This window comes from Octodon degus, unplaced genomic scaffold (assembly GCF_000260255.1).
Source record: "Octodon degus isolate 3935 unplaced genomic scaffold, OctDeg1.0 scaffold00212, whole genome shotgun sequence".
NCBI classification, from domain to species: Eukaryota; Metazoa; Chordata; class Mammalia; order Rodentia; family Octodontidae; genus Octodon; species Octodon degus.
The window spans coordinates 2,442,184-2,452,622 of NW_004524788.1; the positions used below are offsets into that span (position 1 = coordinate 2,442,184).

Consider the following 10,439-nt stretch of genomic DNA (forward strand, 5'->3'; position numbering starts at 1 on the left):
AGAATATTCACCTCTGACAGGACAAAATAAATAAATAAATAAATAAATAAATAAATTTTAAAAATACAATAAAATGTTCTGCTAGCCAGATAGATCATCTCAACTGGGCCTGGGGTTTCACCCCAACCCAAAGATCCCTAGGGACCCTTTTAACACTCACACCCCACATCTCCAGGGACCCAGATGTTGCCTCCTTCTGGGAGTGGTGACTGGCCATCCACTTCCCAGCAGACAGAGAAGAAACGGATGATTTGAGACCAGAAAATAAGTCTGCTCAAGCTGGAACCAGGCCAAAGTTTTTCTTTTTTCCTCTCTCATCCTCCCCCCAAACTGCCCTTTGCCACAATGAAGGGCAAGGAGTTGCCCCTGGGTGACAGCAAATGGGCTTTGTTGACACAGCCCAAGTTCAATTTTTGTGAAGTTAATAATTAGGCTGTCATCCCTCCGCTCCAGAGCAATTAGGGGCCCGCGGAGGGAATGAATGGGCTCTATTATCAAGGAGAATTATAAATAGAGAGAAGCCGAGGGGGAGGGGCGCTCTGCACAGGATCTCACTCTGCCCTCTCTGCGCAGCGCCTCAGCACTGGGGCGTGCAGCCTCCTCTCTGCTGACAGCTCCCATCCCAGCTGCTGTCCAAAATGGCTCTAAATTCTGCTTCTGTCATCTGAGCCTGACTTTTTATGCTGTCCAGAGCAGGGTCGAGCGGCCCAGCCGAGAAGCAGAGAGCTGGGTGAGATAACTGCCTTTGTTTGCGTTACCGCCCAACTGGGGTCTGAGGTGCCTGGTGCCCAGCGAGGGAACTGAGCCCAGCCTGACAGGCCAGGGTGTTGGGGACACAAAGAGACAGGCCGCTCTGCAGTTCCCGGGTCAGAGCAAGGTCCCAGCAGGAGCGCGGGGCCCCAGAGCCTGGGCCCCAGTGGGAGGCAGCCCGCTCTCAGGGAGGGAGCTCTCCGAGTCCCACACTGCCAAGTTCATACCCAGCCCTCTCTGCTCATCAGATCCGATGGCAAGAGAAGTCAGTAGTCCACAGAGGAAAAGCGTGTGTCACGTGAGGGAACAGCAGCTGTGAGCAAGCACGAGTAGTCACCTTCCGTGAAGTGGGACTGCATTCCTAGAGGTGTTCGCTGGGCGATGTCCTCGCTGCGCGGACGTCACAGCGCGCGTGTGTTCACACCCACAGACCGCACAGCCTGGCGCGCGGCTGGGAGGTGTAGCGTAGCCGGCATCCTGCCTGGGCTGGGAGCCGGCTGCACAAGCGGTCTCGTGGAGCACGGGGGCGGCTGCGACGGTGACGAGCGTGTGCGTGTCTGTCCGGACATATCTAAACGTAGAAAAGGCACCACGAGTACGCACGCCGCATTCCCGAGGGTTTTAAAAATCGCACACCTGGCTAGGCTGGTGACCGCAGGCCTGGAAGTCACTCCGGGGGAGTCAGAAGTGAGCCAGGTGTAGGCATGCGGGCCACCTACATCACTGCCTGCTGCTGTAGGCGTCATCCACCCTCTGCACTTCGGCTCCATGCAAGTTAAAAGTAATTTTTTCTTTATGGCAAATCTTTCCTTATTGCAACTGTTTGGCATTTTGTTTTGTTCTTGAGACAGGGTCTCACTATGCAGGTCAGGCTGGCCTTGCGCTCACTATGTAGGCCAGATTGATCTCAAACTCACAGCGATCCTCTTGCCTCAGCCTCCTTGGGTGACAGGCATGCATCACCACACTCGGCTTGCAACCTTTTATTTTATGGATTTTGAAGTTTTAATTATTTCACCGTTTTGTGGTAACACTTAGCGTAAAATACAAAACAGCACATCTCTACAAAATATTATCTTCCAAGCCAGGCATGGCAGCTCATGCCTGTAACTCCAGCACTCTGGGAGCCTGAAACAGGAGGATCAAAAGTTAAAACCCAGCCTGAATAACTCTGTAGCTTAGCAAGAACTTGTCTTTTTTAAAAAAAAAAAAAATTATGTGTGTGCGTGTGTGTGTGTGTGTGTGGCCAGCTCAGCCCACCAGGGGGCGGGGCTGTCTGGCGTGTGGTGCTGGGGGGTTGAACCACGGTCCCTGTGCTTTGCTAAGCTTGTTCTAAGTAGGTGCTTTAGACCACTGAGCCATCTCACCAGCCCCAGCAAGAATTTGTCTTAAAATTTAAAAAATGAAAAACGGCTGGAGATGTAGCTCAATGGGAAGGCTCTAGGTTCAGGCACACAAAAATCTTTTGATGTCCTCATTACATATATTTTTTCTACCCAGTTTTTTTATTCTACACATATGTACTAATAAAATAAAATTTTAAAATATATACAGATTTATAAAGACTTTGTAAAACTCCAATAATTTTTAAATGAGTCAAATACCAACATATATATTCTTTTATTTAAATTTTTTATTAAAAACTAAAGCATGAGTTCTCCAAGACCTAGGCAGTCTGCACCACCAACATCCCTGTCTTCCCCTCCACTCTCATCCCGCTGAAAGTCCTCAAGGAAGCAGCACCCATAGACCTGTCATCTGTGGTGACAGCGCCTTCTTCTGGATCCCTTCTGAAGGACCTGCCTGAGGACCTGCCTGAGGAGGTGTCCCTTCAGGAACACGCGTACAGTGCTTTGCTTCATTGGTTCCTTTTCTTTCCATCACAGATTTACCCATGAGCCTGCTGTGTCCCCTAAGTATTCCTCACGAGAATCTTGGGGTGTGGGTCCATATTTTCAAGCATCTAAGGAGCTTGTAGCAGCCTGTAAAAGCTCCTACTTAATGCTTCACAGTGAGCTTTTCCTGGAGTACTGACTCGTCTTCATTCTGCAGTGTCCTGTTCTCTCACTAGCTATGTGTCTGTCAATGACGGAAATATGCCACATGTGACTGTACCTACTACAAGAAAAGGATGGTGAAGTTAACATTTACATAATGCTTTCAAAGCACAAGTCACTTTTTGATACAAGGAGTGATCAAAATATGCAGTGAATGTTTAAATTACAAAACTATATTACGGTAAAAGATGCACTACCATTGATCCCCCTCAAAATATAGCATCTAACTTCAAACACATTTGTCCCATCATTCTCCCACCTTCTTTTTTTTTTCTTTTTTTGGCAGAACTGAGGATTGAACTCAGGCCCTTGCTCTTGCCAGGGAAGTGCTTATTCTACTGAGTCATCTCCCCGGCCCCTCGCCCACTTTCTGAAGCAGTTACAGAAGTCCTTCTTCATGAGATCTACAAACTGTGATCAAAAGTAGGGTGAGTACTGCTGCCGCCAAATGCTATCCTACATAAAGGTAGGTTCATAGAAACATTTTGGAGGGTCTTCATCCATCTATCCACCAGATAGATCTGGCACTGTGAGACTTCTGGTTCTTCCTTGAAGTTAGAATGATCATGGAAGGTAAATTGATTCGGGCACAAAGCAGCTAGGACAGCACAATCAAAGAGACTCATGAGAGAGGACTTCTAGAACTGCTTCAAAAAATGGCAAGAGCTTCTCTGAGAAGCTGGAAGAGTGGTACATAGCAACAAATCAGCCTCTCAAAGATTCAAGATCCAGACACAGAGAATGAACAACCTGAGGAAGAAAAGAAGTACAGAGGTGGATTCATGGGACCCAGGAAAGATATGACGGGAAAATTGGAGCCTACGGAGTCTGGAGAAACAGACTACATACAATGCAGAAAAAAGAAGGGGCAGTCTACACCTTCTCCCCAGATCCTGGCTTATGGCTCCTAAGAAGGGAAGATAAAACCTACAGAGACACAGTAAAAGTGGATGACTGCAGAGGCCTTCAGGGAAAAACGTACCTGTGAAATGGAACAGTGGGTGCCATGTGCTACAACAGCTGTTGAGGGACTCCAGCCCAAGTGTCTGCCATATCCCTGGAGAGAATGCTTGTCATGTAACATCCTAGGGTGGGGCAAACTGAACCTGGGTTTCAAAGCCATGGTTAGCTTTATCTCAGGGCTACAGTGTTAAGCTCCCATAGTAACTGGGCAAGAGACAACTGTAGGAGACATCTATGGTCAGGGAATCGTGGTCAGGTCAGCAACAGACAGCCATAGTATTACAAGCTAAACAACTCAGGCCCCACCCCCAGCCCCAAAGGCCCTGCCTTCAATACCAAAGACCCTGCCACCACCACCAAAGGCCAATTTGCCTAAATTTCCATGGATTTGAAAGTCTCAGAACTGGCACCCCATCCTTATCCTACTGCAAGCTTGCTGTTGATTACCCAGGGTGTAAATGGATTCTGACTGTCTCCTTTGACTACAGCAAGAGTGAGGTCATGCCTTGAACATTACCACAAAACTTCAGGCACCAAAAGATAACCACAACCTTCAAATCACAAGAAAATTCTTTATTTTATTTAATTTATTTATTTTGATTTTTTTTGAGGAGTTTTTGGGTATTTGGTTGGGGGTGGTGAGTATGAACATTGTTTTCAAGTTGTTTTTTTTTAATTTTGGTCTTTTTAAACTTGTTTCTAGGGTTTCTTCCTCTTTTTCTCCTTTCTCCTTCTTCTTCTTCCTCCTCTTCCTCTTCCATTTCTTCTCTTCTTCTCCTTCTCCTCCTTCTTCTTCTCCTCCTCCTCTTCCTTTCCTCTTTCCATCATCCTGTCATCTTCACCAGTTTCCTGAGGCATGCCCAAGCTTCCTCTGTCCTTTAACCTTGTTTCTAATCTCTTTTTCTTCTCTTATTTCTATTTTTCCTCTTTTCCCTTTTAAATGTTTCACCTTAAGTAATTCTCTCTTATTTTTACTCTCTGCATAATTTCTTTCTTTTTCTCCCTCTTTTTCTTTTATCTTCTATTTCTTGCCACATTTTTGTCCTACCTTTTCCCAATTCTATAGATATCTTTCTACTCCATAATAAGATTCTTTGTACCACTTCTCTCTCTTACTCCTCATATCATAGAGTTTAAAGTTTCAAAACTTCCCTTTTGCATGCCCCACTTTCAATCCCTAAATCTGTAATAGTGTAATCACAAAGCTTTATTAATCTTTTACTAGTTAACTGTGTGAAATTTCTATTAAATTCTTTTCTACTATTGGTAGAGATATAGCTGTTATATTTGTATTGGCTTATATATTAGCAATAAGTCAATACAAGAGTTACAAGCTAAACAGCTCAGACCCTTAATATTTATATTATAATTTATATCATAAAGTCTTAATATTTACATCCTAATTCACAGTTTGTTCTCTAGGAATAAGGGTGGCATGTAACTGGTTCTTATAGTATACTAATATTTCATTTACCTTGAGCTATACTACTGTAGATGTTTCACTTAATATTAACAGGTCATTATTTTTCTATAATCCAACACTCAGCTTGCCCTTGTTACATTAACAAAACTAGAGTGCATATCTAGGGAACTTGACAACTGGACTAACTACACTGCTTCTCCTTTCCCAAAATAATCAAGCTGGTTGAATCCTGGGACTGTGGCAAAAAATTACAGTCTAAAGTACATTACTAAGGGCCAGTATGGTAGCGCAGCAGACTAATCACCTACTTAGGCAAGCACAGGGACCAGAGTTCAATCTGCAGCACCACATACAGCACCGGACCTTCCCCCAAGCACAATGAGCCAGCCACTGAGACTGGCATGGTTATCCCAGCACCGGGAAGGCTGAAAGCAGGAGGATCACTATGAGTCCTAGCTGCGTAGTAAGATCCTATACCAAATACATAAATTTTAAATAATAATAATAATAAAGTACATCACTAAAAAAACTAAAAAGACTTTAGAGTATAATCATCCACAAACCTCAACACAATAAAAAAGAGTAAAAGAAAAACAATAGAAACATGGGAAGAAAAAGCAACAAAATGCTTCCCCAAACCCCCAACTCCCCTTGAAGCCAATCCAGGGGACACCAAAGGGCCAAGGGGTATAAGTCACACACCTGAATCTTAGCAGAGACGTTTAGAAAACATCTCAAAGAGAGGAAATAATAATCAAAAAGATGCAGAAGCCATCAGAAAATATTAAAAGAAAGCTGATTGAGCTAAACAAAATGATATAAAACATGAATAACCAGTTCACCAAAGAATTTGAATGCATGAAAAGGTTTCAATCAGAAATCCAGATGATTAAAAATAATATTGAAAGTATGAGTAGCAGTATGCACCAATGTGAGGACAGAATTTGAGAACTAAAAGGCAATGATGCCTTCAAGGCATAATTAGTCAAAAACTTTAAAAACAGCAAGAGAAAAAGAAAAATTGATCCAACAGGTGCTAGATGATACAAAGAGAACTAATCTAAGAATAATTCAAATGAGTGAAGAAGATAACACAAATAGTATAAAAAACCCTTTTCACAAGAAATAATGGTAGAAAACTTCTCAAATATAGGGAAAGAAATAAACATACAGACAAATGAGGCATATAGAACTCTAAATAGCTGTGATCAAAAGAGAAGCTCTCCACACTACATTATACTCAAGATTACAAAAGTCATTCACAGAAACAAACCCTTAAAAGCTGTTAGAGAAAGGCAATAAATTACATACAAAAGTTAACCTATTAAAATCATAACAGACTTCTGGACAAAAACCTTAAAGGCTGGAAGGGCTTACAGTAAAGAATTTCAATCCCTAAAAGAAAACAACTTCTAGCCCCAACTTACTTATCCTCCAAAACTTTCTTTAAAATCAATGGAGAGGGAGCCAGGGAGATGGCTCAGTGGAATAAGCACTTCCCTAGCAAATGCAAGGGTCTGAATTTGATCCCCAGTTCTGTCAAAAAAATAAATAAATATAAAACCAATGGAGAAATAAGGAATTTTCATGACAAGGAACACCTCAATAAATTCATTACAAAAAAATTCCCAAGTATACACCAGAAAAAGACAATGAAGCCAACAATACAAAAGAATCAAAAAGGATAAATAAACCTTATAGGACAAGTAGCTAGACAAAAGAGGGCAAATGAGAAAATCAGCAACAGAAAAATAATCTAATAACAAGAATAACTCAATACCTCCCAGTAATGACTCTCAGTGTGAATGGTCTCAGTTCCCAAATCAAAAGACACAGATTGGCAGGATGGATCAAGAAAGAAGACCCAACAGTAAGCAGCATAGAGGAAACACACTTATTTCAAAAAGATACAGATTAAAAATCAAAAGGTGATATTCTATCTAATGAGAATCAGAAAAAAGCAGGAGTTGCTATCCTAATTTCGGATAAAGTGAATTTCAAGCTAAGACTGATCAGAAGAGACAAAGAAGGTCACTACATATTAATTAAGGGAATAATTCAACAGGAGATGACAGATGATAGATAGATAGATAGATAGATAGATAGATAGATAGATAGATAGATGATAGAGTGAACGAGCGAGATTACCAACATGCTCAACTTCATAAAATGAGCATGAACATGAAAAGTCAAATAAACACCAATACAATAGTCATGGGGGACCTCAGTACCCACTATCACAAATGGACAGATCAACTAGACTCCCCCAAAAAAATCAATAAAGAAATGTTAAAGTTGAACCAAGCCTTCAAACAAATGAGTTGAATAAATATCTATAGAGTGTTCCATCCAATAGCAACAGAATACACATTCTTCTCAGAAGTACATTGAACTTTCTCCAAAATAGACTACACACTAGCCATTAAATCATGCTTAAGTAAATGAAAAAGAATCAAAATTATCCCATGCATATTATCAGATCATAGTGTAATGAAACTAGAAATCAGTGACAAAAGAAACCACATGAACTATGTAAACTGGCATGGAAATGAAACATTACTCTCTTGAATAATCAGTGGGTCACAGATGAAGCTAAGGAAGAAATTAGACAGTTTCTACAATCAAATGATAATTCCAGTGTAACATACTGGAATCCATGGGACACAATGAAACAGTGTGTCATTGTTTCACTTAGAGGGAAGTTCATAACAATGAAGTCCTACCTAAGAAAAACAGAACATTCTCAAATAAATGACTTTGTAATGCACCTCAAGGTCCAAGAAAAATAAGAACAATCCAAACCTAAAGCAAATACAAAGAAGGAAATTATAAAGCTCAGGGAAGAAATTAATGAAATTGAGAATAAGAAAAAAAATACAGAGAATCAATCAAAGAGTTGGTTCTTAAAAAATTAAACAAAATAGGTAAACTCCTAGTTAATCTCATCAGAATAAAGAAAGAAAAGATGAAAATCTATGCCATTAGAAATAACAAGGTTGGTGCTGGGAGATAGCTCAGTGGTCTAAGCACCTACCTGGCAAGCACAAGGACCTGAGTTCGACCCCTGGAACAGCATGTGCTGCTGCCCAGAACCCAGGTGTGCCGTGATGGCCCCAAAACTGGGCGAGGTGGTGCATGCTTGAGAGAAGATCACTATGAGTCTGAGCTACTTAACGAGACCTTGTAACAAATAAATAAATAATTAAATGCAAAAGAGTGAAATTGCAACAGATTCAGTTGAAATCTAGAAATTTCGAACCCTGGCCCCTGCACCTGCTTGCAGGCACTTTAATCTGCTAAGCTTTTGGCCTGCCCAAAATCTAGATTATTGTTAACTACTTTGAGAACCTGTACTCTAATAAAATGGAAAATTCAAAGTAAACGGATAGGGATGTAGGAGAGCCGCAATCTGGCACCATTTAAGAACTTTGGCAGACTCTGGGCAGCCTGCGGGACTCTGGTAAGCTCTGACCTTCCTTAGCCCCCAGCATGCAGGCATGGAACTTCTGCTGGTGCTGCTCCAGACTTTCAAGATCTTAGGAGGACTCTAAGCAGCCTGCCTGCCTCAGGAGAGCTGCAATCTGTGGGCACAGTGTGACCAGGTGCAGAGCTTTCCCGGTGCCATTTAAGAACTTTGGCAGACTAGGCAGCTTGCAGAACTCTATCTGGATGATTACTAGGAGCTTCAAAAATACCAAAACACAGGAGCAAAAGGAAATCTCAATCCTCTAGCCCACACAGAGCAAATCTAGGAGACAAAGACATAAAAGAAGTTGGAAATCACACATCTGAAATCTCTGAAATGATGACAACTGACATAAAGAAATAAGTCCATCAGGCTATAGAAGAAATAAGAGCAAAAATAATCTCTCAGGTCCAAAAAGAAAAGACAATAGTTGTGAAAGAATTGCTCAGCACAGCTAAAGAAGACATAGATAGAAAAATAGAGCAGAATAGAAAAATGATGGGAATACTAAATGAACAATACAGGAAAGAAGTAGAATGCATAAAACAGATTCAAACAGACATCCAGGATATTTAGAACTCTATTGAAAGCTGGAAAAACTGCTTGAATGAAACTGAAAATAGACTTTCAGACCTCGAAGACAGTGTTGCAGCTAATGAATGTGAAATAAAAGATCTCCTAGCTCTGAGTAAAGATGGCGGAACACAGTTACAGTTTTTCACTGACAACTTTCAGCCTATCTGGTAAGCTTGTCCAGATTGAATATGCATTGGCAGCGGTAGCTGGAGGAGCCCCTTCGGTGGGAATTAAAGCTGTGAATGGTGTGGTATTAGCAACTGAGAAGAAACAGAAGTCCATTCTGTACAATGAGCGAAGTGTACACAAAGTAGAGCCAATTACCAAACACATAGGTTTGGTGTACAGCGGCATGGGCCCAAATTACAGAGTGCTTGTGCACAGAGCTCAGAAACTCGCCCAGCAGTACTACCTTGTTTACCAGGAGTCCATCCCTACAGCCCAGCTGGTACAGAGAGTAGCTTCCCTGATGCAGGAATACACCCAGTCGGGTGGTATCCATCCAGTTGGTGTTTCTTTACTTATTTGCGGTTGGAATGAAGGACAGCCATATTTATTTCAGTCAGACCCATCTGGAGCTTGCTTTGCCTGGAAGGCCACAGCCATGAGAAAAAACTATGTGAATGGGAAAACTTTCCTTGAGAAAAGATATGATGAAGATCTGGAGCTTGAAGCTGCCATTCACACAGCCATCTTAACCCTAAAGGACAGCTTTGAAGGGCAAATGACAGAAGATAACATAGAGGTTGGCATCTGCAATGGAGCTGGCTTCAGGAGGCTGCTCCGACTGAAGTGAAGGACTGCTTGGCCGCCATCGCATCATAATGAAGGGACTGAGTGGCCTGAAATTTCAGATAATCGATCTACTTAAACATGTTTAAAGTATGTTTTGTTTGGCAAACTTTTTGCATACTTATTTCTACATGGTTTAATGGACTGATGTTTTTTAAATGACACTTATAAATCATAATAAACTGGTAAATCAAAAAAAAAAAGATCTCGAGCAGAACTCCCTGCAAAGAGGCTAGAGGCAAGACCCACCCAGCTGATTCAGGAGCAGAACATCTTGCCAGAGAGACACAAAGGGTTCAACTCTAACAGCTGCAGCAAAAAGAAGTGGAGCACAGCAGCCAGATCCAAGCAACACCCACCTGGAGGAATCTGAACTTTGTAGATCCGGACCTGGTGCTAAGGTAGTAACTCT

General features: G+C 41.8%; 1 pseudogene; it reads left to right on the forward strand.

The window, feature by feature from the left end:
* The first annotated feature begins 9,353 nt into the window (after positions 1–9,353).
* On the forward strand, positions 9,354–10,031 carry LOC101589640 (annotated as a pseudogene).
* Positions 10,032–10,439: the final 408 nt, after the last annotated feature.